Raw genomic sequence first — 22,463 nt, 5'->3', positions numbered from 1 at the left:
TGGAAATCTGTGCTTTGGTCTGATGAGTCCAAATTTGAGATCTTTGGTTCCAACCACCGTGTCTTTGTGCAACGCAGAAAAGGTGAATGGATGGACTCTATAAGCCTGGTTCCCACCGTGAAGCATGGAGGAGGAGGTGTGATGGTGTGGGGGTGCTTTGCTGGTGACACTATTGGGGATTTATTCAAAATTGAAGGCATACTGAACCGGCATGGCTACCACAGCGTCTTGCAGCGGCATGCTATTCCTTCCGGTTTGCGTTTAGTTGGACCATCATTTATTTTTCAACAGGACAATGACCCCAAACACACCTCCAGGCTGTGTAAGGGCTACTTGACCAAGAAGGAGAGTGATGGGGTGCTACACCAGATGACCTGGCCTCCACAGTCACCAGACCTGAACCCAATCGAGATGGTTTGGGGTGAGCTGGACCGCAGAGTAAATGCAAAAGGGCCAACAAGTGCTAAGCATCTCTGGGAACTCCTTCAAGATTGTTGGAAGACCATTTCCGGTGACTACCTCTTGAACTCATCAAGAGAATGCCAAGAGTGTGCAAAGCAGTTATCACAGCAAAAGGTGGCTACTTTGAAGAACCTAGAATATAAGACATATTTTCAGTTGTTTCACACTTTTTTGTTAAGTATATAATTCCACATGTGTTAATTCATAGTTTTGATGCCTTCAGTGTGAATGTACAATTTCCATAGTCAAGAAAATACAGAAAAATCTTTAAATGAGAAGGTGTGTCCAAACTTTTGGTCTATACTGTACATATATACACATATATCCAATTTTTTTTACTGTATAGAAAAAAAAGAATCCATAGGTGTATGACATACAGGAAATAAACATTTCAATATGAGAAAATGTAGCCATATCTCATCAAATCCATCATAGACTCAAATGTCATTTATATTTATTAGGGTCAGGTATGTGTTGTTCCACATGATATAACCATCAGCAATATAGGCTTATTCAAGTACTTGGATCGAACTTACACTAAAATCAGTAAGTGTACGGCACTCTGGTCAGTGGTGCATAAGCAAGAGTTCCAACCCATTACTGCTATATTTCAAAATACTCGGCACTCTATTTTAAGTTAAAAAAAAGGAGATTCTTTATTTGTACTTTTATTTGTGCTATTCAAAATGTGGTGACCAGATCAGCTGTCATGTCCCAGGAAAGGTGCAGGCTCATCGCCGGAGCCCGCACCAAAGGAAGAGACACGACATGTGCCGTACATGTACGACACATGTCAGTAAGGGGTTAAGGGAACTAGTTTGCCAATATGGCTGGTACTTAGCTTCTCAGCTTGCTGATGCCTTGGAACGTCCGCCTGGGGCACTCTCTTCATCTCACGTTCTCTGTTCCATCCTGGCACTTACCTCTCTGAGTTATACACTCGAGGCCATACTGCTATATCCTCACCCACGACCAGTCTCCAGTGCATCACTCTATACTTCTGTCACTTTTCCTTTCTTGGCTCAGGATCACACTCTCCACTGCCTCTTTCTCCACTCACTTTGGGAATACCCATGTCATGCGGCTCAGCAAAGTACTCAGAGTGAGTGGTAAGGTTGGTGATGGATGCCTGTACTTTACGGCTCAGGAGGAAGTGGAAAGTTTCTAAGAGTCGTTTTGGATTGTCGGCTAGTGATGTGATGACGGTGGTGAAGTAGACTTGTTTGGCCATATGGAGAGCAGAGATATAAGTTTTGAGCATGAACTTATAGTGGATGAAGTATTCTACCAAAAGCTATTTTCTCCCAAGACGCTCGGCACACCGTGAGCAATGCTGGAGAAAACATGTTTGCAGCATGTGCCAGGGCTGCCGTCGTCTGTGTCAGGTCTTTCTGCGTGTAGCTGCTGCATCCACGGCATTCTGCAATGTATTATTATGTATAATGTGACAACTCCAAGTCTGGACAGGAGAGTGAGGAGATCAGAGCTAAAGATAACTATAGATTGTTCATAAGCTGCTGGGTATTGAAGATACATAGATTTCTGTATGTGTAATAAGGTGGGTGTCCTGAGTGGGGTGACAGTTCTTTACAGAGAAGGAAAGAAGGTTGTGGTCAGAGAGTGGGACCACAAATCATGCACAAAATCATGCACTGAGTAGAGCCAGGAGAAGACCAGGTCCGTAGTATTCCTGTCTTCATGTGTAGGAGAGGTAGTAAGCTGTGAAAGGCCGAAGGAGGAGGTTAGAGAAAGTCGATGAGTGGCAGTGGAAAGAGCAGATAATCAATGTGGATATTAAAGTCCCCCATGATGAGAGTGGGAATGTCACAGGATAGAAAGTGTGGAAGCCAGGTGGCAAAGTGATCTATGAAGTGGTTGGTTTTCCCTGGAGGGAGATACCCAACCGACACTTGCAGGGAGAAGGGTTTGAAGAGTCTAACGGTCTAAGAGTCTACTGGACGTCTGTGTGTCCCAGACTCTTGTGTCCGCTGTGTTTATTTTAAGTGTGAATACTTATGGATCACAATCTAAATAATTTGATGAAAACATATTGGGACAAATTGGGGGAAAATTAGCTATTGGTATCATCTTGAACTTTTACTCCAAAACAGTGGTTAGGTTCCCAAACTGTCAGCAACCAACCATATTATCCTCATACACAGAGCAAAACAAGACAGTCTGGACACTAAATAAACACTTCCAGTGCCGCTCACTATCAGACCATGAGTCTAATGCCCTGCACCTCAACAAAATTATAGCTCATACCATTCCTCATGGTGATGATGACTTCCACTTGCCATAGAGTGTAGTGTATAACTTTATGATGTTCACATATCCTTGTAAGAAATTGTTTGCATGAAATGAACCCAGACAGCATGACCACAATTATGCATCACCATAATTAAGTTTAGTAATTCAACTATTTGAGGATTGCCTTGTCTCTATAAATATCTTAGTAGTCTGCATATTCCTCTGAACTGGACACCTTGGGCCATATGTGAAAAATGGACCAATTCTTTTACAATGTGCTAGATACATTTTTGGTCAATGCATCTGTTTTTCCTATCCAAATGCCATCCATTTTTTCTTGTTTGAATTTTTTTTTAAAGCTTCTCCTACCAACTACTGAAAAATGGACAGCAATGAGATAGCACACAGATTGCATTCAAGTGCTATCTGGTTTTTAACGGACCTACTCAATTGAATGTGAAGCTTTGATCCTCAAACTGGATCAAAACAAGACACGTCCTTGTATAAAAACAAAAACAAACGTGAATATAACAAAAAAGTATGGCAGCCAATAAGTAATGATTAAAAGTAAAAGAAATACTAAGTAAACAAACAACACCACAAATGAATGTGCCATACCTATAAATAACTTCAATGAAAATGGAAAACCACTTTATTTCAGTTCTGTTTTCAATTTAAAAATAAAATAGAAAAAATAGACACTTTTTTTCCTGAACATTTTACCAATATCTTAAAAAATGGTACAAATGTAAAACCCTAATTCATCATAAAAAAAAAATTAAAAAGAATATTTGGATAGCCTAACCCAAAAAATGTTAAAACCAATAATTCCTTGTGTGCTATAAACGACTCTGATGGGTCTGGACAGTAACTTGGAAAAATGTTCTGATGCAGAAAGTGTTAATATCTTACAATGTGAGGGTGTATGTATAGATATATAAAGGACTGTACATGATGGAACAGCATAAAGAACATTTTCTGTAAAGAAGATGGGAAGGTTATTTTGGTTCAGAAGCTTAGAAAAATGTTAGGATTTACAAGTGTAAATAATTCCAAATAACACGCCTTACATAACCCAGGGTTAGTAATATGTAATCCAAATCTTCCATTACTGGCAGGTAATGGGATCAGAGGCTCTGCAATTATATCTGTGTGGTTTATAATACAAGGTTCCGTAAAAAAAGCTTCTCGCTGTGGAAATAGAAGAATTCAAAGATACATTCAGTAAGTTGGCTTCAGGCCTAGCACACACTGATATAATGGCACTGTGGGAAAACTCACTGCAGTGCCACAGCCTTGTTCTTCTCAATTAATGTCACAAAGCAGTAACAAAGGATTTACATGCACAATTAATAAGGAGGAACAGAATGTTTGCAATCACTATACACATTACACATGCTGCAAAGAGGGACTTTAAATTGTTTACTAGATGTTGCCATGCTGTGTGTCCATCTACACTTAGAAAAGCTGCCGCTCCTTCGGCCTTTATGCTAGACCATTTTTTTCTTCACTTTTCTTTTGTCACATTTCAGGAGCCATAACTTTTTTTATTTCCTCAGTGACAGATCTTTTTTTACGGGATGAGCCGTGTTTGTCAGTGGCATCATTTTGGGATTCATTATTAAAAAACTTACATTATCTCTTTATGGGAAGAAATATAAACAAAACGGCAATTCTGCCGCATTTTTTTTTTTGCATTTTTTATTTTTCGATAATTTTCTATACTGCCCCCCAAAAAAATGTGTTCACTTTATTCTGTGGATCAACACAATTGTGATGATTCCAAATTTCTATGGTTTTATTTTTTGTTATTACAATTGCACAATTAATACAATTTTGAAAAATCATTTGTTTCTCGGTGGCTACATTCTGAAGCCATACGTTTCACAATTTTTTGTTTGCATGAAGACTTATTTGTTTTCATGACATGTTGTAGTTTTCATTTTCATTGCTAATGGTAGATATACGGCACGCCACGTATATTTTCTATATTGTAGTTTTAATTGTTGCTATTTTGTGGTAGATGCAACTTTTTGAGTATTTTTTACTACACTATTTGGGAGGCAATTTGACGTAAAAAAAAACAGCAATTCAATAGTTTATTTTTTTTTAAAACATCATTTACTGTTAGGTATAATTCACATGTGATATTCATTCTGCTGGTCAATTATTTATATAGGTTTTTATGTTTTGCTACATTTGCACAAGAAATTACTATTATAAAAATCTTTTTTTGTTATGATGTGCTGATACATCCATTTGAGAGAAGGGGTTAACCGAGTAAGAATCATTTCATAGTGACACTCTATTCAAATGTTAAAATTTTAGTGAAATATAAAAAGTATTTGTTCTTCACCCGATTTCTTTGATTTCTTTTTCACATTTAAATGTTTCAGATCACCCAACTAATTTTAAAACAAGATGTTCCAGTTCCAACGCTGACTCATTGGTCCACCCCAAAAACTTCTCGGGGTAATTTAGATATTTCTTGGCAAATGTGAGATAAGCCTTTCTGTGCTTTTTGATTAGCAGTGTTTTGCACCTTGCACTCTCCCATGGCTGCCATTTTTGCCCAATTACTTTATCATTATGGAATTGTGTACAGTGAACGTAACTAAGGCAAGTGAGTACTTCATCTCTTTATGTGTTTTGATTATTTTGTGAATTCTTGGATGAGTAACCAATGTGCTCTTGTTGAAATTTAGGTAGGCCGGATACTACTGGGAAGGTTCACTATTGTTACATGTCTTCCATTTGTGCAAAATGGCTCCCATTGTAGCTTGCTGCTGAACCCTAGCAATGGCTTTTAACCCCTTCTAAATGATTTGATTTGAATCTTTTTTTAGAAAGTGTCATTATGTGCTGCTTTTTGAGATCTTCCAACCTGATTCATATGGTAGGGCAGATTCTATGTAAGTGATGTTTTGACAAAATAGGTCTGTTCTGGCAGTGATCATGGCTGGGCTTGGTTATTGAAATGAAGCCCAATTATCAAATGAATTTGATTAATTAGTTGATTTAGTAGCCAAAAGGATAATGACTTTTTCCCATAGGGTGAAATAGAGCTGATCAGAATTTTTACGTCAATAAATGAAATCATCATTTAAAAAGAGCATTAAAACATTCAAGTGTAAAAAATATGCAAAATAGAACCAATTACATGTCAAATATATAGTCATCATACCTAGTGCAAAGCTAACACCTCATGAAAGATCCTGCTGCCGTTTGTGCACACTGATACACAGTGTCCATCTTCACAAAACACCTGTCACAGCCTCTGGCATTCCTATGCAAGGTATTCTTAAGATGTTTGAGAAATGTCCTCTCTCCTCCATCCTTTGATTGACCAGATAAGACACAGTCAGAATGGACTGGACTATCGAAAAGGGGAGTTGAGTCATGCCTGAGATTTCTACGAATGCTGAGCGGTCTTAGGCTACATTCCCAAGATGAGCTTTTGGTGAGTTTTTGATGTTGCAGATTTTCTGCACCATTTCTGCACCCATCTATCTATATAATTGTCTTATCCCGTCTGTCTGTCTTTCTGTCTGTCTGTCCAGGAAATCCCGCGTCGCTGATTGGTCCGGCCGCGGCCAATCAGCGAGCGGCATTTCACAAAAAGATGGCGGCCGTTAGTGGCTGATCTGCCGCACGGAGGTGAGCGGCGATGCAGCCGGGAGATGAAGCCGGCTGCTCACAGCATACTTCCCCCGACTGGAGGCGCCGCAGACCCCAATGCGGCTACTGTCGGGAGATCAGCGGCTACGGCCGCTTATCTCCGGACGGTAAAAGTGACGCCCCTCCCCTCTCCTCCCCTCCTCTACTCTCTCCTCCCCTCCTCTCCTCCCCTCTCCTCCTGTCCCTCCCCCTGCTCGCTCAGGACCCCGGCACCCAGCTCCATACTTACCCCTCCCCTCTCCTCCTCTCCCCTCCCCTCTCCTCCTCTCCCCTTCCCTCCCCCCCCCCGCTCGCTCAGGACCCCGGCACCCAGCGTCATACCTACCCCTCCCCGTGCCTGCGCAGCAGCTCCTGTGTCTTCCGCTGCTGCTGTGTGACGTATCAGGTCAGAGAACGCGGTGACGTCTTTACACCGCGCTCTCTCCTGACCGGTCACAGCGCACAGCGGGAACATGCGGGCTATGCTGGAGTCCAGAGGAGCAGCTGACAAGTGAGGTGAGTATTGGATTTTTTTTTTTTCTATTGTATGGGGCCATAGGGCATTAAATGGTGGGGTGGGGAAGTGTGACATCGTGGAGGGGCCATTATAAGGGAAGGGGGATGTGACATCCTCCATGGGGTACTATGGGGGGGATGTGACATCCTGCATGGGGTATTATATAGGGGGGATGTGACATCCTGCATGGGGCATTATAAGGGAGGGGGGGATGTCACATCCTGCATGGGGCACTATGGGGGGATGTGACATCCTGCATGGGGTATTATAAGGGAGGTGGGGATGCCACATCCAGCATGGGGCATTATAATGGATGGGGGATGTGACATCCTGCATGGCGCATTATATGGGGGGGGAGTCACATCCTGCATGGGGCATATTCTAGAATACCTGATGCGTTAGAATCGGGCAACCATCTAGTTAAGTATAATAGGTTATTTGCATTTTTTTAAAAAAACACAGCATAAAAAAGTCACCAAAAGCTCATTGTGGAAACTTAGTCTTAGACTATGGTATTCATTTTGTCCAAACGCAAACAGGTAAACAAAGTGTGCTTTACTCACCCTCCTTGGGACCAGCGCTGAGTCTCCGCCGCTGCTCTCAGTGTTTGCTATTGTCAGCAGCCCTGACTCCACATCAGCTGTGCTGCAGCTACTAAGTAAACTCAGTGGCGCTGCCTGAGTAGATGGCACAAGCCGCTCAGAACCATTGAGCCGAATGGCAGTGATGTCAGTGCTCGAAACAATAACAGTTACGAAGACCTACGTGTGACCGGCGGTGAAGTCTTTAAGGTTACTGCCGGTCACACGCAGCCGCATTCACATGCTATTCTCAGTGTGATCTGGCACAGGGAGGGGTAAGTATGGCGCCGGGTGCCGGGGACCTGAGCGAGTGGGGGGAGGGACAGGAGGAGAGGTGAGGAGAGGAGGGGAGGAGAGAGTAGAGGAGGGGAGGAGAGGGGAGGGGCGTCACTTTTACCATCCGGAGATAAGCAGCCGTAGCCGCTGATCTCCCGACAGTAGCCGCATGGGGGTCAGCGGCGCCTCTGGTCGGGGGACATATGCTGCGAGCAGCCGGCTTCATCTCCCGGCTGCATCGCCGCTCACCTCCGTGCGGCAGATCAGCCGCTAACAGACGCCATCTTTTTGTGAAATGCTGCATCGCTGATTGGCCGCGGCCGGACCAATCAGCGACACGGGATTTCCTGGACAGATAGACAGACAGACAGACAGAAAGTCAGACAGACAGACAGACGGGATAAGACAATTATATAGATAGATATGTGTTTTTGATGATTCATTTTATTATTGAACAACTGCAGTGCTGTCGATCAATTCCAAAAATAAACCTAAAACCTGAATATTTAAGAAAGTAAAAGTAAGAGTTTGTCTTTCTTAGCAGAATATCTATGTATGCATAATAATTGGCCATTTATTAGTGTGCAGAATTATTATGTAACTAAATGATAAACATTAATTTTCTCCTCTCGATTGCTTATCTTCATCTGTTAAAGTGAGAATAATAAGCAAACAACTCAAAATGTACAAAATACATTTCTGGCATTTGAAAAAAAATATTGGCAACCAATATGGCCCCCCTTTCTTTTCAACAGCAGTCATAAGCCTTCCATCCATGGAATCTGTCAGTTTTTTTATTTGTTGATGGTCAACTTTTTGGGCAGCACCAACCACAACCTCCCAGACACTGTTCAGAGAACAGTGGACTGTTTTGTTTCACCGTAAATCTCAAATATAAGAAGGGCCCACAAGTTCTCAATAGGGTTTAGGTCAGATGAAGAAGCGGGCCACGTCATTATTCTTTCATCTTTAAGGCTTTTACTGGCTAGCAAAGCAGTGGAGTACTTCAATGCATGTGATGGAGCATTGCCCTGCATAAAAATCATGGTTTTCTTGAAAGATGCAAACTTTTTCCTGCACCACTGCTTGAAAAAAGTGTCTTCTAAAAACTGGCAGTAGGTTTGGGAATTGAATTTGAATCATCTTCAAAGTGAAAAGGATCAACCAGTTCATCTTTAATAATACCAGCCTATAGCAGTACCCCACTGCCAACTTGCTGTTGTCTGAGCCCAACCTGCTGTGTCCATTACTGATCTAGCCACGAACCCATCCATCTGGTTCTTCAAGAGTCACTCTCATCTTATCAGTAGTAAAAGAAGGATAAACCAGCCCCCAGACTTGCAATCTTCTTTATTCATATAGGTATTTTACAAAGGATGACTAGTAAAACATTCATGTTAAGAATGGATCACAGAGGGCATCTACGCGATTCAGGTGCAGCACCCTTAATCATGATTAATCATGATTTGTAAAATACCTATTTGAATAAAAAAGACAGCAGATCCATTGGGCTGAATTATCCTTTCTTTAATACAGTCTTCTCAAGCTGAGGCAGAGCTGTTATTCGTGCTCCGGACTGCATGGTAACAACCTCACGGTGAGTTGGATAAACCCCCTTTTTTTCTACCATTCTTCTTATCAGTCCATGAAACCTTTGAATAATCTGTTTTCAGATATTTCTTGGCCCAGTCTTGACATTTCAACTTATGTGTCTTGTTCAGCTGTGGTCGGGTTTCAGCCTTCCCTACCTTGGCCATATCTCTGAACACCTTGTACTTCTGGGAACTCCAGGGATGTTACGGTTCTGGAATGTGACAGCCCTCGAGGATAATGGGTTCCTGGTTGCTTCACATTTAATTCTTCAGAAAACATTGGAAGATAAAGTGCATATTTTTTTTCAACACATTTTTCTTTACAATCCTATTGACTATTTGCAGCAAAATTTTTGATGGTTCTGTCATCACGCCCCAATATCTTAGCAATTTCAAGAGTATTGCATCCCTCTGTAAGACTTTTAACAATTTTTGACTTTTAAGTGTCAGTTTTTGGCCTATTTTGTATGAGGAAAACAAGCTGCATAAAAATGATGTACATTTTGATAAAGGGTGTTGATATTCTTAAGCCACACCCTGCCTCATTACACAAATACACATCACCTGATATATATATGCTTCAAACCAGTAAGCATTCAAGTTTATACAGCTTGGAGTTGAAAAATATGCATAAAAATGATATGGTCAAAATACTCACTTGCCTAATAATTGTGCACTCAGTGTAAAGTAGACCGCGTCCAGGTAACAAATCGCTATGCTTGCAGCAGATGAAGGGTTAAACAGCAGGTCTGAACTAGGATGCATATTGTTGAATGCACAGGAGTTTGCAGAGATGAATGCAGTGTAATGTGAACAGTCTCAAAATAACAGTTTGTACTGCTTACAATAGACTGTGGGTTACTCAGGAAATCTAAGCAGCTGTAGATGCAGGTTGCACAGGAATTTGCAGAGGTGATTACAGCATAATGTGATAAAATAGATAAAAGTTCATAATGCTTTCAGCTGATGATGGGTGATTAGCAGGGCTGAAGAACAGTATCTACAAGTAGTAGAAATACAGGATTTTGCAGAAATGATTAGAGCTGAAGCAACCGAATAGTGGCAAACTCCAAAACAAACGGCAACTGAATGCATCACTTATTGAATACCCAGACACACAAGTGTATCTAAGTTGATCTTTGAAGGCCATAAGTGATGATGCCTGAGAGGTATACCAAGCAACTTGTGAAATCCGACATGGAACACATCAAAGTAAGGAAATGGAGCAAAGCCCAGCCCTGGAGTTGAGACACGGGAATAACAGCAACACAAAATACACCAATAGAGTAACTATATTAACTATTTTAGAAGTAAATGCCCATACTTTTATTATGGATTCAAAATTGAGACAACATTCCCAACTAATAATAAATATAACCTAAGTGGTCCACGAACGATCATTTGAATACATTGATAGTTCAACAGTCTTCAGAAAATTGGTGGCAAATGAAAGATATACAAATTGGATAAACATAATCAATATGGATGGCAAGAGTGTTTGATCCTGAGGGTAAAAAAGCGATCCAGTAGGAGTAGATGTTCATTTACTACCCTCTATAGTGGACTAAATCACCCCTTGAATTTCCCTCTCTCCTATGACACCCTAATTATATTCTCTCTAGTTATATTGTCTTATGCTGCTATCCTTTCAACCAGTATATCAGTGTTTCAACATTTTAGTATTTATAAAACTATGTAAGGCACACATGTAACTTCAGCACCTCCAGCTAAAATGAGATAACTGAAAATGTCAATCAACAACCAATCAAACGAACAAATAATATTGCCATTTTTTCGTCTAAACATAGTAACATGCGGAATAAAGCATGTGTCTAGCAGTCATATGTGAATAGCTAACACCCATGCATTTAAATAATGACAACATGCTTACTATCTACATACATCATTACATAGTCAAAGCAAAAAGAATGATAGTATTAACAATAGAAATGTGTTAATATTAATCACAAGGGAAAAAACATAAGCAGAAAAGGCAAAGGAGAGGGCAACAAACTAAAAGCATAGGCAACCTACAGAATTACAGAACCTAATTATATATCAACATAGTGATGTACACGTCCTTGATATATCAAAGATCTTATTGATTTAGAGATAATGTTGACTGAGTATAGAGGAATTCTTCTAGGGCTGAATATATAACTTTTTATTTCAGTGTATGCGAGAATTTGTGTTGTATAAAACAGTTTTTTTTATTCTATATAAATATTTTTATTCCTTTAGAAATGTAAATGTTATTTTATCCAAACATAGTAAATTTAAGAATTCTCTAGACAACTTAGAAATAGCCAGTGATCATTCAGCATAGAAATTATTATAAAAGCTGTCCAGAACTGTTTTACCTCTAATACATATTTATTGAATCTCTGTCATGAACTGCGATGTTTGTGTTGGACTGTTTTATACTAATTATTAACCAGACTAAGCTTGTACTAAAAAGAAGCCGAAAAATGCACTAAAATAGACCTGGTCATTGGTGCCAATGTATTTACTTTGGCAGAACATATTAAAATAAACAGTTTATGTAGGGAAAGGGTACTTGGGACATATCTATATTTTCAGTTAGTTCACCTAACATATTCATTTCTGAAACAGAAAGATAATAATTTGAAGTGATAATATTTGCACTGACCTACATGTTATTGCTGTGCAAGAGAGTGATTAAACATTTCAATTATATATAGTCGCTATTTTTTTTATTTCTTCCTAAATGCTAAATTTGGCAGCTCCCTAAATAGTCTTAATTACCGAAACAAAATAGTAGACATTTTTAAGGGTCTGGACTATTCTTTCCTTACATAGGTGTTGTTACTGACATAGATCCTCTCTGCTCTCTCCATCTCTCTTCTCTCACAGAAACGTCTTTTGCTTGCTGTATCTATGTCATCTGCCGTTTTAGAATCCTGAAACAGCGTCATGGTATAACATCTCTGCTTGCTGTATGTCTGCTATATGTTATCTGTTGCATTTTATTCAATACTCACTGATATATGCCCGTCCTTCCCTCATTGTAGACCTTTTCTCTGATGGTGAAAGGTAGTGTAGATGAAGCCAGGCATAGTGTTAGCTCTGTCTTTGATTAGCTAGGCATCCACTGGTGTGTTGCCCTGCTGTTTATTTATCCTAAACTAGCTCCCACAATCCCTCTCACCTTATGCTATAGTCTGCCCTATAAATCTAGAAGCATCATAAGGGGTGCACATGTGTGGGGTGCATGCATGTGTCCTCTTAAGTGAAGTGTCCTCATGGCCAAGTGTCTGGCAGTCATTTCAATGGCAGTCAGTCAGGGCAGGAGTCAGGTAACCCACACTTTGCACTCTTTTAATGTTGTGCTTTATTGTCCATCTTCCTCTGTGCTTTTGACATCCACATTCACTGCCCCAACCACCCTCCATCACCACTCATCCACACCAACCCCTCTTTTCCTCCCTCTCCCATGTACAGCTCCCATGCTCTTTTCAACTTCCTGAAAAATCTCAGCCCATCTTGTCCAAAGATACTGCACAAGAAACCATGTCACAAATCCAAAAACTATTTGCTCTTTTTCTTTTTACTGCTACTAATGATGATGTATCTCCTAACCCCGGTCCTCCCTCTGCCACCTTCAACCCCTCTCCCACCTCACATGGAAACCCTGCTCACCGTATTAACATCAATTTTACTCCTTCATCTCCCTCTTTTAATTGTGCACTCTGGAATCCACTGTCTGTATACAACAAGCTTCCGTTTCTGCATAACTAGTTTATAACCAATTCTCTTAATTTGCTGGCCCTCACTGAAAGCTGGATTCAGGATTCTGACATTGTTTCCCCTGCCACTATTTCTCATGGCAGCTTCCATTTTTCCCATTCCCCGAGACCTGCGAACAGACTTGGTAATGGAGTCGGCTTACTGCTGTCCCCACAATGCACTTTCCAGGTCATCCCCCACCAGTTCAATCAATCTCATTCCCTTCTTTTGTGGTCCATACCATCAGACTCTTCCATCTCTTCTCCCTCAGAGTAACAGTCGTATACCATCCCCCAGGCTCACCCACCCAGTTCCTTAGTAATTTTTCTGCCTAGCTGTCGCACTTCATGCCCTCAGAATTACCAACCCTTATCCTGGGAGACTTCAACATCCCCATAAACAGCGCCACTTCCCCATCTGCATCACAGCTTCTATCTCTAATCACTTTTCTTGGCCTCTCACAGCTTTCAACCTGTGAGACACACAAAGATGGTAACACCCTTGATCTGGTCTTTGTCTGGCTCTGTTCAATCTCCTACCTAGATAACTCACCTCGTATCTTCTCTGACCACAACATTCTCTCCTTCACGCTCACAAATCCTGGCCCACCTCAGCACACTCCTACGTATTACAAATTCAGAAATCTACAAGCCATTAACCCTCATAAACTTACAGACTCCCTACACTCACCACAGTCCCAAATCTCTTTCTTCTGTCCTTATCTGGCTGTAAATCACTACAATGACATACTTAGAAGCACCCTGGACCAAGTAGCACCCCTCACCCACAAAACCTCCAAACACAGAGTAAAACAGCCCTAGCTCACACTGCACTCTTGATTTCTCCAGTGATGCTCTAGGAGTGCCGAATACCTATGGAAGAAAACTCTCTCACCAGAAAACTTTATCCACTATAAATTTATGTTAAAGGGGTATTCCCATGTCCAAGATCCTATCCCAATATGTAGTAGGTGTAATAATAATATTAGCAAATACCTCCAATTAAAAATGTAGTAAAGTTTTCCTAATAAGCTATGTCGCTTACCCCATGTGCAGGGCATTGCAGTAGCTTAGGTATCCATGGTTACGACCACTAGCAACAAACTGTCACTATATGAGTGGTCATAACCATGGTTATCTAAGCTACAGAAATGCCCTGCACATGAGGAAAGAGACCTACTTATCAGAAGAACTATACTACATTTCTAATTGGAGATATTTGCTAATATTATTACTACTACACCTATAACATATAGGGATAGCATCTTGGAAATGGGAACCTATAACTCTGCCCTTCACCTCGCAAAACAGACCTACTTCACCACCCTGTCCTTCTCACTATCCAACAACCCAAAAAATCTTTACGACGCCTTTCACTCCCTCCTCAGTCCTAAAGGGCAGGCCCTATCACGGACATTTGTGCTGGTGATCTGGCCTCCTACTTTACAGAGAAAATAGAAAATATCAGTCAGGAAATTAGCTCCCAGCCACCAAGTGCTGTGACTCTCATCCCTCCCCACATCTCCTCTAGCTTACTCTCACATTTGACCCAGTTACAGAAAAGGAACTCTCCAGGATCCTCTCTTCTTCCCGTCCTACTACATGCACTACTGACCCCATTTCTTTACACCTACTCCAGTCTGTCTCTGCAGTCGTCACTACTCACCTAACTAAAATATTCAATCTCTCCCTCTCTTCGGGTATCTTTACCTCCTCCTTCAAACATTCTTTCATTACTCCATTTTTAAAAACAAGCCTTTATTGTCCCATCCTGGACAAGTAACTATAGACCAGTCTCCAATATTCCCTTCATATCTAAACTCTTGGAGCGCCTGGTCTACTCCCGCCTTACCCGTTACCTCTCCACTCACTCTCATTCATTAAAGTGACCAATGATCTTTTGAAATTAAAACGTAACGGTGACTACTCTCTGCTCATTCTTCTTGACCTCTCTGCAGCTTTTGACACTATTGACCGCCATCTCCTACTTTCTATGCTCCACTCAATCAGCATGAAGGACACTGCTCTCTCCTGGTTCTCCTATCTTTCTGACCGCTCCTTCAGTGTATCGTTCACTGGCTCCACTTCTTCCTCTCTTCCTCTCACTATTGGAGTCCCCCAGGGGTTCAGTCTTCTCTTCTCTCTCTACACGGTCCCAGTTGGACAGATCATGAGCAGATTTGACTTTCAGTACCATCTTTATGCTGATGACACACAACTATACACTTGGTCCCATGACCTTACCCCCATTGCACTACAGAACACCAGTGACTGTCTGGCCGCCGTTTCCAACATCATGTCCACTCTCTATCTTAAACTCATCCTTTCCAAAACTGAACTTCTTCTGCTCCCGACATCTACTTACCTCCCTAAATCTGACATCTCCCTCTCCGTGTGTGGCACAACAATAATGCCTAGCCAGCAGGCTCACTGTCTGGGTATTCTGTTTGACATCAATATTTCTTTCACCTCCCATATACAATCTCTTGACCACCCTTGTCGCTTGCAACCGAAGAACATCTCTAGAATCCGCCCCTTTCTCACCATGGAAACAACAAAAACCCTCACTGTTGCCCTGATCCATTCCTGCCTAGACTACTGTAATTCTCTATTTAATTGCCCCCCCCCCCTCACTTGACTTTCCCCTCTCCAGTCCATCCTTAATGCAGCAGCCAGGATCATCTATCTGGCTAATCGATACTCGGACGCTTCCGCCCTGTGCCAGTCATTGCACTGGCTGTCCATACATTATAGGATCCAATTTCAATTGCCTGTTCTCAACCATAAAGCTCTCCACAGTGCGACACCCCCCTACATCTCCTACTTCATTTATGTTTATTGGCCTACCCGTTCTTTCTGTTCTACAAGCGACTTTCGACTAACATCCGCACTAACCCGTACCTCCAACTCCCGACTCCAAGACTTCTCCCGAGTCGCACCTATTCTTTGGAATGCTCTACCCCAAGAAATTGGGACAAACCACAACTTACAAAGTTTTAGGCTCTCTCTAAATAGACATCTGTTTAGGGCGGCCTATCACGTCCCCTAATCAAAGTCCCTTCATATATAGCCCATTCACTATTTCTCTGAACATAATTCTCTTTCAAGCTCCACCGCACCCAAAAGCACTACAAGTATTAGCTGGTGACAAGCTAATGCAGCCTTTATCTATCCCACAACCCCTCAAGATGGCTTGACCATCATTGTAGTTAAGCACCTGTACTTTGTGTTACCCCCTCCTCATGGTAGATTTTAAGCTCTTACAAGCAGGGTCATCTTTATTTTTGCTTCAATTATTGTATTATCTTTAACTGTTACTTAGACTGTTGTATATGAACCTCTGAATTGTAAAGCGCTGCGGAATATGTTAGCACTGTATAAATAAAGGTTATTATTATTATTATAATATTATTATTATTAGAAGCAGGGTGAGTTGGGGGAAGAAGGTTCTACATGGCAGATCAGAGTGTGGAGAGAAAGGAAAGTATCCAAGTTTTCAGGAAGGGCCAAACACGCAGGCTGCCCAGTATCATGTCCTGGATTCAATAATGTTACAGGTGCCGATACTGGCACTACAGAGGATCAGTGTTGTGGAGGGAGCAATGAGTCATGAATAAATTGATTAATTTACTCTAATGTAATCTAGCACTCTGGAACACCCAGCACCATCCCCTCTGTTCTGCCTGTACCTGCACTATCTCTATAGCTTCTGTTCGTGTCCCTCTCTATCCACAGTCAAACACTGGCCAAGGATCGCTAGCCACGTCCCTCATGATGGGGAGGGAAGCGGAGAGGATCAATGTCAGACACAGCACCTATGTAAAGCAGTAGTTGTCCCTACACAGCAAAACCAACATATTATTTTTTTATGAAGACTATTTAGGAAGATGCTTAATTTTTAATTTCAGAAGAGATAAAAAAAAAAGAAGTACAGAAGTGTAGATGACCTCTATTATTAAGAGCACCCTGCACTGAGAGCAGCTGGCGGAGTCCTGGCTGTGCTTGACTTCTATGTTATGTTCCTTTCAAAGCAGAGATAGGAAATCCTTGTACTCTGTGCTTTGAATGAACTGTAGCAGCAAGTAAAGCGCTGGAGGTCAATTAACCACATGTGACAGGTCAGGAACACAGCAGAATTTTAACAGCCAATAAATCATGATGCTTCTTTATTTTTCTTAGAATTTACAATGGTTAAATAATCTGTGTGCCTGAAAAAAAAACCTGTAAAGCCTATCATTACAAAAAAGTAGAGATAACTCAAGGACTTTTGAAGGATCAGTTAGTACAGCCGGTGAAGGTAGCAACTCAGTAGGTTGAAAACTTTTCAAAATAAACCTGTCAGCAGCATTTTACTATATAAAGTACATACAAGGCCGTATTAGTGCTGTCATACTGATTAAAATGATATATCAGTTGAAGAAATTTGTTTTGTAGATTTTCTTTAATCCTTGTTTGATGTTTCCTTGCATTCATATCTGCATCGGGGCAGGCTTGTGGGCAGGTGTCACGCAAGGTGCGGAAAGACTTAGTGCAACACAAAGCGAAGAGGGAAAGGAAGCCCAGACTCTAGGGAAAGGGGGGAGTGGAGAACTTCTGGCTGATAGAATATCACCCTGTCTCCCCTAACGTCCCTACATTGGCTCTTCACGAATAGCCGCACGCATTCCTCGCCTTGTTTTTCCCTGGCGTTTGGCTCTAGCTAGGGAAGGAAGGGGATGAGCACTAGTCAATTCCCACTGACAACAAGGGAGGACAAACAAGGGAAAATTGCTTAGCTGTAGACTACTCCAGACAAATGCGCACACGTCCTCAAGCACCAGAGAGGAAGAAGTGCTGCTCTCGCTCAAGCCTTCACAAGGAGTAAAGAATATCACCGGCACCTCCCTCTGACACACAACAGGTATTTATACACCCAGGCCAGAGTATTAATTAGCCAGAGGAAGGTAGCCGCTGGGTCCTAGAGACAGCCTCTGAGAAGGTGCCTGTAATTCCAAACGTAGAGATCTCCTGCAACCAACTGCAGGGCGACTGTCTGTCACTTCTGACACACCCATGACAGCAGGGTTTTCAGCTTTGTTCCATCCCCTCTGCTGTGTTTGGGTGTATTTTCTTCTACTTTATTTAAAATTTCGTGCAAGCGCCGTCCTAACCGTGGGCACCGTTTGCGCAGATTATGCTCTTGGAAGTCTTCAAGAAAATGGTGCCAGCAGCTGTGCATGTGTAGGTTGCTTAGTGCCACCGATGCCATGTTACTGAAGCCCACCATTAGATTAATCTGCACAAGCACTGCCTGCGGCTAAGCTTAATGGTGGGCTTCAGTAAAATGGTGTCGGTGGCACTAAGCAATCTACACTGTGTGCAGAATTATTAGGCAAATGAGTATTTTGATCACATGATACTTTTTATACATGTTGTCCTACTCCAAGCTGGATAGGCTTGAGAGCCAACTACCAATTAAGTAAATCTGGTGATGTGCATCTCTGTAATGAGGAGGGGTGTTGACTAATGACATCAACACCCTATATAAGGTGTGCTTAATTATTAGGCAACTTCCTTTCCTTTGGCAAAATGGGTCAGAAGAGAGATCTGACAGGCTCTGAAAAGTCCAAAATTGTGAGATGTCTTGCAGAGGGATGCAGCAGTCTTGAAATTTCCATACTTTTGAAGCGTGATCACCGAACAATCAAGCGTTTCATGGCAAATAGCCAACAGGGTCGCAAGAAGTGTGTTGGCCAAAAAAGGCGCAAAATAACTGCCCATGAATTGAGGAAAATCAAGCGTGAAGCTGCCAAGATGCCATTCGCCACCAGTTTTGCCATATTTCAGAGCTGCAACGTTACTGGAGTATCAAAAAGCACAAGGTGTGCGATACTCAGGGACATGGCCAAGGTAAGGAAGGCTGAAAAACGACAACCTTTGAACAAGAAACATAAGATAAAACGTCAAGAATGTTCCAAGAGATATCTTAAGACTGATGTTTCAAAGGTTTTATGGACTGATGAAATGAGAGTGACTCTTGATGGGCCAGATGGATGGACCAGAGGCTGGTTCAGTAAAGGGCAGAGAGCTCCACTCCGACTCAGACGCCAGCAAGATAGATGTGGGGTACTGGTATGGGCTGGTATCATCAAAGATGAACTTGTGGGACCTTTCAGGTTGAGGATGGAGTGAAGCTCAACTCCCAGACCTACTGCAAGTTTCTGGAAGACAACTTCTTCAAGCAGTGGTAGAGGAAGAAGTCGGTATCGCTCAAGAAAAACATGATTTTCATGCAGGACAATGCTCCATCACATGCATCCAACTTTTCCACAGCGTGGCTGGCCAGTAAAGGTATAAAAGAAGAAAAAATAATGACATGGCCCCCTTGTTCACCTGATCTGAACCCCATAGAGAACCTGTGGTCCGTCATAAAATGTGAGATCTACAAGGAGGGAAAACAGTACACCTCTCGGAACAGTGTCTGGGAGGCTGTGGTGGCTGCTGCACGCAATGTTGATCGAAAACAGATCAAGCAACTGACAGAATCTATGGAGGGAAGGCTGTTAAATGTCATCATAAAGAAAGGTGGCTATATTCATCACTAATTTTTTTGTTTTTTGTTTTTGCATGTCAGAAATGTTTATTTCTAAATTTTGTGCACTGATATTGGTTTACCTGGTGAAAATAAACAAGTGAGATGGGATTATATTTGGTTTTTATTAAGTTGCCTAATAATTCTGCACAGTAATAGCTACGTGCACAAACAGATATCCTCCTAAGATAGCCAAATCTAAAAAAAAACCCACTCCAACTTCCAAAAATATTAAGCTTGGATATTTATGAGTCTTTTGGGTTGATTGAGAACATAGTTGTTGATCAATAATAAAAATAATCCTCTAAAAGACAACTTGCCTAATAATTCTGCACACAGTGTATTCATGTGAAGCCACCGGCACCATTTTCCTGAAGACTTCCAAGAGCTCAATCTGCGGAAGCGCCACCAGTGGTTGGGATGGCGCCAGCGCAAAAATGTTACATAAAGAAGAAATGACACCCAGACACAACGGAAAGGATGGGACAAAGCTGAGGACCCTACCCACAGTCCTGCCCACAGGTCCACCCTGATGCACGAAGATATGAATAAAGGAAAATTCAAACAAGGATTAAAGAAAATCTACAAATTGGATTTATTCACCTGAGGTATGACAGCGCTACTATGGCCATGTCAGTACTTTAGTAAAATGCTGCTGACAGGTTCTCTTTAAGCTCAAACTAATCACTAACATATGTAATTTTTTTATGTTTAAGGTGGTCATAGCCTTTATTCTTTTAAGGATTGGGAGATTTTTCATGTTTGTGCGTTTTCTTTTTCCTCCTTTTCTTACAAAAGCCATAACTTTCTTATTTCTGCGCATAGTCATATGAGCGCTTGTTTTTTTGCAGGACAAATTGTACTTTTGCATGACATCATTCATTTTACAATATAATGTACAGGAAAATACCGGTAGAATTCCAAGTGAGGTGAAATTGCAAAATAAACTGCTTTGGATTTTTGAGTTTGGTTTTAATGGCATTCATTGTACAGTCAAAATGACCTAGAAATATGATTCTTCAGGTCATTACGATTATAGTGAGATACCAAACTTGCATAATTTTTTAAGTGAGAAAAACAAATCTGAAATTAATTAAAGCATTTTTTTGCTTGTGTCACCATTTTCCAAAATGTTTTCATTTTGCTATTGATTGTGCTGTGTGAGGGTATACTTTTTTAGAGGACAACTTGATATTTTTATTAATACCATTTTGGAGTAGGTATGACGTTTTGATTGCTTCCTATTAATTTTTTTTGTGGAATTGTGGAGACAAAAAATAAATCGAAATTCTGGCGTTTCTATTTCTTTCATCTTTTTCATATTTTATATTTTGATAGGATGGACTTTTGTAAACTCAGTGATACCACATGTGTGTTTTTCATGTTTTTAAGATCTTTATATTAACTCCTTAACGACAGCGGTAATGCATTTTCACGGCAGCCGTTAAGGGTGCTTATTCCTCAGTGCCACTCTTTCACGGCGTTGAGGAATAAGGGTGTAGCGCCCTCCCAGCGTCAGAAAATTTCCGGCATCTCAGCTACCAGTAGGACAAACCCCGGAGAACGTGATCAAGGCCGGTTTTTACGGTCTCTTCTCACATGATCGCCGTTATTAACCGAATAACGGCGATCACAAAAAGAAAAAAGCCAGATTTAAAATTCATTTCTCTCTCCTTTAATAAGATCTAACATATCTGAGAAGAGAGAAATGGGGTCCCCGACCCCCCACAGTACCTCTTCCTCCTTGTACAGAAAGAAAATTGCGGGCGCAGGCACAGAGCGCCCGCCAGGATCTGCCGCCGGTACCCGGCAACAATAGGGAAATTTTCTTATTGCTTTCTTTTAATCACTGTGATAGATTCTATCATAGTGATCAAATGCCAAAAATAATAAATCAAATCCCCCTTTGTCCTCCCCTTAGTTAGGTAAAAATTATAAAATTAAAAAAATATAAGTTTTTCCATTCTTTGCCATTAAGGTTAGTATTAGGGTTAGGATTAGGATTGTGTTTGATTGTGTTAGGATTAGGGTTAGGGTTGTGTTAGGGTTAGGATTAGGGTTAGGGTTGTGTTAGGGTTAGGGTTAGGGGTGTGTTAGGGTTACGATTGGGTTAGGATTAGGGTTAGGGTTGGGTGTCATCCACAGTGTAGGAAAGACAAAGTGCAACACGAAGGGATGAGGGGAAAGGAGCCCAGACACTAGGGAAAGGGGGAAGTGGAGACCTTCTAGGCTGATCTGCAATCACCCTGTCTACCCCTACCAACCCTATATTGGTTCCTCACTAATCGCTGCACAGGAATCTATCCCTGTATTTCCTTAGCGCTTGGCCCTAGATAGGGAAGGGGGGTGTGAGCGCTAGTCGATCCCCACTGACAACTAAAGACAGCAAGGGGAGACAGACACAGGGGAAGTTCGTTAGCTTAAGTCGACTACAGAGAGATGGCACACATGTCTTCTTAGCAACAGAGAGGAAGTAAGAACTGCACTTGCACAAAGAGATCTTCTGCAACCAACTGCAGGACGACTGTCTGTCACTTCTGACACACCTGTGACAGTACCCCCCCTCTACGAGTGGCCTTTGGAGACTCAGAACCAGGTTTCTCAGGATAAGAGGTATGGAATAAACAAACCAACCTGGGAGCGTTCACCTCTGATGCTGAAACCCACATTCTCTCCTCTGGACCCTTCCAGTGCACCAAATATTGTAGACAACGATGTTGGAGATGAGAATCTACAATCCTCGAAATCTGAAACTCCGGATTACCATAAACCATTACTGGGGGCAGCGGTAGAGGTGAGGGCTCAAGAGGT

This window comes from Phyllobates terribilis, unplaced genomic scaffold (assembly GCF_046119375.1).
Source record: "Phyllobates terribilis strain yellow unplaced genomic scaffold, ASM4611937v1 Scaffold_11__3_contigs__length_659146591, whole genome shotgun sequence".
Taxonomy (NCBI): Eukaryota; Metazoa; Chordata; class Amphibia; order Anura; family Dendrobatidae; genus Phyllobates; species Phyllobates terribilis.
Note: the sequence above shows the minus strand (reverse complement) of the source record.